Here is a 6000-nt window from a genome sequence, read left to right as displayed (position 1 = left end):
TTTAGGGGCTATGCTACCACTATTAAAAACTGTTTTGTACTGTACCAATCATGTTTACTGTATACCAACAATTAGAATTGCATTATTAGGATTGATAGTAGGTCCTCCCTGGGATGATGTACCATATATATATGCCTCGGCATTCTCAGACTCTTCCCAGAGGTTACAGTACCACTACCACTTATCTAGGCAATTTTATGGAACATGGTCTCAATGGATACTTTCTCTAAAAATTCTACTATTGATAGTTGGCTGCCCCTGGAGACTACATGCTTCATACAAAGTCCCAACCTTTCCCTTGTCCCCCTTTCCCTTATGACAGTCTCAATAGACAGGGATGGAGCTATATGACCTAAATGGTCTCTACCTCATATAAAGTCCCAAATAGATACTATATTTTCCAAACTATGAAACGTGATTTTTTTTTTCTAAATTTTCCATTTTTTTGTTTACCACCAAAAGAAAGCTATATTTTAAAAAATTATAAAAATTATAAAAATTTAATTTGGGTACAGTTTTGTATGACCGCGCAATTGTCATTCAATGTGCGACAGTGCAAAAAGCTGAAAATTGGTCTGGGCAGGAGGGGGGTTTAAGTGCTGCCCCAGCTCTTCTGCCTTCACTCACCCCCCTTTCCAAATTGCTTCTTATGTAGTTTCTGGGAGAGGAGAGGAGATGAATACTATAGAGTGTATACTATACGAGTGACTGGGCTTTCTGTCAGAAAAGGTCCGACGGAATAATTTCATCGGATATTCCGATCATGTGTGGGCTTCATGTGACTTTTTTTTTCAAAAATTCTGATGGACCTAGAAATAGAACATGTTTTAAATCTTTCCAATGGAATCAATTCCTATCGGGAAAACCATTTGTCTGTATGCTATTCCGACGGACCAAAAATTACCAAAAAGGGTAGCTATTGGCTACTGGCTATTGAACTTCCTTTTCTAGGCCCGTTGTACATCATCGTGTTCTAAACGAACAGACTTTGGTGTGATTGTGTGTAGGCAAGTCCGTTTCAGCGGAACTCTGTTGGAAAGACTGTCAGAGTTTATTCTGATGGAAAGTCCGGTTGTGTGTACGCGGCATGAGTCTGGCATCCTCCAAATCTTTTATATGACAGGTTTCCTTTAACAATATTCTGTTAAACAGTTTTTAAAAGACAGAACATACAGTACATGTAATATAAATCTAGATTACTTTTACAAATACAAGGTACAAAGACATTGTTTGCAAACATTCATTCCTTGGTAATATCCTTCATGTTATATTTTCCTTGTTAAATATATTTATTGAGTTTTCACAAAGAAAAATAAAAGAATATTATGCATTGATTCAAGCATACATACAATACCTGGTGTGTCACACCCTCTAAAGCAATTAGGTGAATATGTGGAGATGAATTTAGCTATTCTAGCTGGTACTAGGTACCAGCGTGCTAGATCCTTGTAATTTGTTTCTACAGCGAAACAGTTAGGAGAGGACGTTTTGGTGGCTAACCATATATTAGACCAATCTTTATTATCTAACTCTCGGTTCATATCCTGTGCCCATTTAGTAGCGTATGAGGGTACAAAATTCGCTGGAAATCTCATTGAGTTGATTATATAATAATGAGATAAGTCCTCTTATGTGTGGGTCACTTATACAGATCTGCTCAAATTGAGTAATTTGGTTGAGAGTTGAGCCAGCATTAAGAAATGGTTCGTAAACATTTTTAATTTGTAAATAACAAAATATTTGCGTTCTAGGTAACCCAAAGGTTTCACATAGTACAGAAAAGGTAAGGATAGTGGTTGGAGAGGATAGCTTGTATAAGCGAGTCAGGTTCGTAGAAGACCATATAGAGAATGATCTTGAAAATTTCCAAGCAGGATAAAAGGCTAGAATATTAAGGTATGAAAGCAGGGGATTATGTGGTGATTGGAGTTTATGTTCATATTTATTATTCATATGCTGTATGATGTTAGTGTTAATATTCCTCAGTTTTAAGCCATTCACGGCGCCGCTGAAACCTGTAGTCCTCCGTGGGAACTCCAGAGGAGTGGAGCTTTAAGGTAACATTACCATCACCTCAGGCTGCCGCACATGCGCCCTCCTCATGCCATATTTTCATACTTGCCCCTAAAACAAGTAACTTTGACATAAATGATTGTAGCCACTAGCTATGATTGTCTAGCTTTCATAAGGTATATTTGAGGTGGGGAGGTGGTTATATTTAAAGCGGTACTAAAATTCCAATATGATACACTTTGAACAAGCGGGCATTTTATTGCAGAAGAGACACGTAATGTCTCTTCTGCAATAAAACACACTTACCTGCCTGCTCACAGTGATCCCTGGACTGTAAACTGAGATGTCCATGCGGGGGTCACCCATTTACGTAAACGGGTGACCTCGTCCCCCTCTGACATCACGGGGTAAGCCATTTTGCTGTCAGACTGTTCTAAACACGGGAAACATGCCAATGTTCGAGTCAAACATGAGTTCAACTGGAACATAAAGTTCATCCCTGTTTGCGAATTCTGGTGCATTGTGTTAATACATTATGGTAAGGCACCCTATTTAAATGAATGAGCTACCAATGGACATGCAGGATTTTTCCCAAGCAGGACACCACAATATATGATGAATGTATGTTGGAGGCGTGTTGCCTTGGAGTGCCATGGAAATTAAATAGCACTGTAATGCACTGATGTGTGCATTGCATTGCAGAAATACATGCTACCACAATGCACTGAGGCAACAGTTATAGTTCAGTCTTGCTTTATTTAAGTTTTTATAACAGGAGTTACAGATACAAGGAATATAAAAAGCACAGAGGTGATATGTTCAAATCTTCTTCTAGTAACAGAATGTACACATCAAAAGATTTTGCATAGGTACTTAGTTGGTCAGCATGAAAGACAGAAGGAACTAATGCTGAAGCACTACTACCTTGGTCATCTAGGGAGTTACTAGGAAGTAGACAGCCCAATCACATTGGTTAAAGGCTGTCTTCATCAAAAGACCAATGAAAAATAATACAATTCAGCTGTCAAGTGCGTTCATTAAAAGAAAGGGGGTAATTGAGTATGTAAGACTAGCTTCCAGTAGTGGGTAGAGAGGTGATGACTGAGAATAAACCAGTTGAAGAAGAAAGTAGGAAAGAAGGAGAAGGGCGACCGGGGGTTAGACAAGAAGAAGAGGAGTTATAGTCACTCCATCGTGGCTTGTTTGAAATCGGTTGGGTATCCTCCTTAAGCCAATCCTGAATTGGAGAAAAATAAGGAAACATTGACCAGGAGGCCCAAGGACACGAAACAACGTTTGTTACTCAAGTGCTATACAAAATCGAAACCAAAAACAAGATTAAGTGAGAAAATGTAATGTCGGTTCAATAACAGGTTAAAATAGCAACATTGGACCAATCATTCCTTGTGGAACCAGACACGAAGCACCAATCATCAAAATGATAGATATGATTTATCCCTATGAGACCAAATGGTAGAGAAAGAAGAAAGAAAGTGAAACAGAGAACAAAGGAATACAATGAATGGGAGGAAAGAGACAAGTTGTTTTAAACTGTTCTTCCTTGTCAGTTTTTCTGCGCATATATTCCAAATCACTTATGGCATCGAGTTCAATTGCCCATTCCACAAGGGCAGGTTTAGTGGTTGTTTTCAAATAGCGAGGTACAACCGTTCTGGCTGCTGCTAAAAAATTACAAAGGACATCTTTTTTTGTGAACTTGAGGGATCATGGAGAGGAGCACCACCATAGGGTAAAGTGGGATTTCAGTTGCCATGAGTTTACAGTAGAAGTTGAAGACTCACAGCGAAAATGCCTGGATGGGGATAGTCCCACCATATATGGAACATGGTGCCTTTGGATGTGAAGTACTGCCAGCATGTTTCAGAGGCTGCATGATTGAAATAGTGAAGAACAGAGGGGCATCTATACCACCTGGTTATAAGTTTGAACTCTTCTTCTGGAGTCTTGATTGCAAGCGATAATTTGTGGGTCAACATGAAATACTTTTCCCAATCTGCAGGGGTAATGTGAGCTGGAATTTTTCCCATATCCACGTGTAGCACAGGGGTTTTACTACCAAAGCCTTCATGTTAATGATAAGTTCTTAAATAAGAGTTTGGACCTCTCTAGTGTCCTTTTACAGTTATTGAGACTTTTGAACCAGTTCTGTGAATCAGAGTTACAGAGCATTCTGGGGGATGTAGTTGATGAGGAAGTGACTCATGTGCTTAAACTCAGTATGGGAACTATTAAACCCACAATGCCAGGCCTCAGACCCACAAGGCAAAAGTTACTGTATTGCATGCTGGGAGCAGGAATAAAAGAGACAACGTGGCCATTTTTTCGCTCTCTTGGGACGCCATGAATACCTGCCTGCAGTGAGGTCTGTGTGTGGCCGGGAGGACTGCAGCCTGTAAGGCGTGGAGCTGAATCGATCCGCCTCTGAGGAGTTCCTGAGCGCAGCCAGCCAGACCAGTGTGTGGATGTGGACGGACCTGAGGACCCTAGATTTCTGGAAGTTTCCTGTGTTCCAGCCATCAGCCATCGGCCATCTGAGGGAGAGGTGCGGTGTGATGGTGCCAGCTTTGGATCACAAAGAACGCAGTTTGGAAGGAATCCTAAAGCACCTGGGCCTGTTGTGGTGAGCGGGCACTTGCGCAGATCAATAGAATACACTGTTTGGTGTTGAGACTTGTAGTTCCACGGAGGTGGTACTGCTTATTCATAGGGTGTGCACAGCAGAACTCTGGGGTTTATTACAACCCATGCTGTAGAGGAGTTATTGCATTACCCGCACAGTTCCCAAGGAAATGTTACAGGAGTGTTATTTGTTCATCACCACCAAAGGAATAGTTTCCAGTAAACTCATCAGTCTAAAGTCTGTTCTTTATGTTTTTCTCATGTGTATTACAAATAACTGCAGTTGAAATCATAGGGCTAGCTGAAGAATAATTGAAAATAAAGAACTCTTGCCACCCTCAACAAAACATCAGGGTATCACCATACTTTATGAACATTAAACTGCAGTCTAAGGAGAGCCCTAGAGTATAGGATTTAGTATTATACTGCATTACCCTATTTATGTGAATGTAATATATTTGGGTTTGTTGTGTGCATTGAGGCTGTAGTGGGAAGGTACATAATATAATTGTGTTACAATATTGAGCATTTGTCCCACTGCGCACCTGCCCGCATATACCCTCTATGACGATCATTGAATTCTTGTTTCATGTATACTTTGACTGTTTTCTATTGTCATTCTTTATACCACAGTGTTTATTGTGCTAAGCATCTTCTTAGTAATTTTTCTAAGTGGTTAATTGACAGCTTGTGTGAGACTCCATTCATTACTACAACTGGCAAAGTGACTGGTTCCAAGGTTACGGTAAATATACTGTGTGGTGTACCATTATTGTGTTTCTGTTTATTACTGGGTCTCACAGTAATATTACCACATAGGTGTGCCAGAGGGGTTGAGATTGTCCTTGGGGTTGATCTGCAGGGTACAGGATTATACATACATCAGCAGCTCTTATGTGGGGTAGTGCTACATGCGTATAGTTGGGGAAGTCTGGGTGCGCAGCAGCTAGGATATTGGAGTATAGATGGGAAATGGTATGCATCAGTGGATCTTTCTGTAATAGTAAGGATTCAAATGTGGTCCAACCTTTGTTTATATCCATTAGTGGGGTGATAGATCAAATGTATTATAAGGGCTGTTGCCTCTGCAACCACTGTAGAGGGGTGAACAGGGAGCTACTAGATGGGTTATCTACAGTTAAAGAAGTGTCAGAGTGGAGGAACTGAGAGAGATGACGGTGGTCATATTTGTTTCAAGGGCCGAAGGTATAAGATCGTAGTGCTGGCAGAAAGGCTGGGTTATAGGGCAAAAGGTTTAAATGAGCTCTTATGCCGCGTACACACGACAGGACTTAAGTCCGGCAGACTTTCGACGGAGTTCTGACGGAGTTCCGACAGAGTTCTGAC

Source organism: Lithobates pipiens, unplaced genomic scaffold, assembly GCF_037356315.1.
Source record: "Lithobates pipiens isolate NorthernLeopardFrog02 unplaced genomic scaffold, aLitPip1_a1.2 Scaffold_22, whole genome shotgun sequence".
Taxonomy (NCBI): Eukaryota; Metazoa; Chordata; class Amphibia; order Anura; family Ranidae; genus Lithobates; species Lithobates pipiens.
This window is presented reverse-complemented; position numbering follows the sequence as displayed.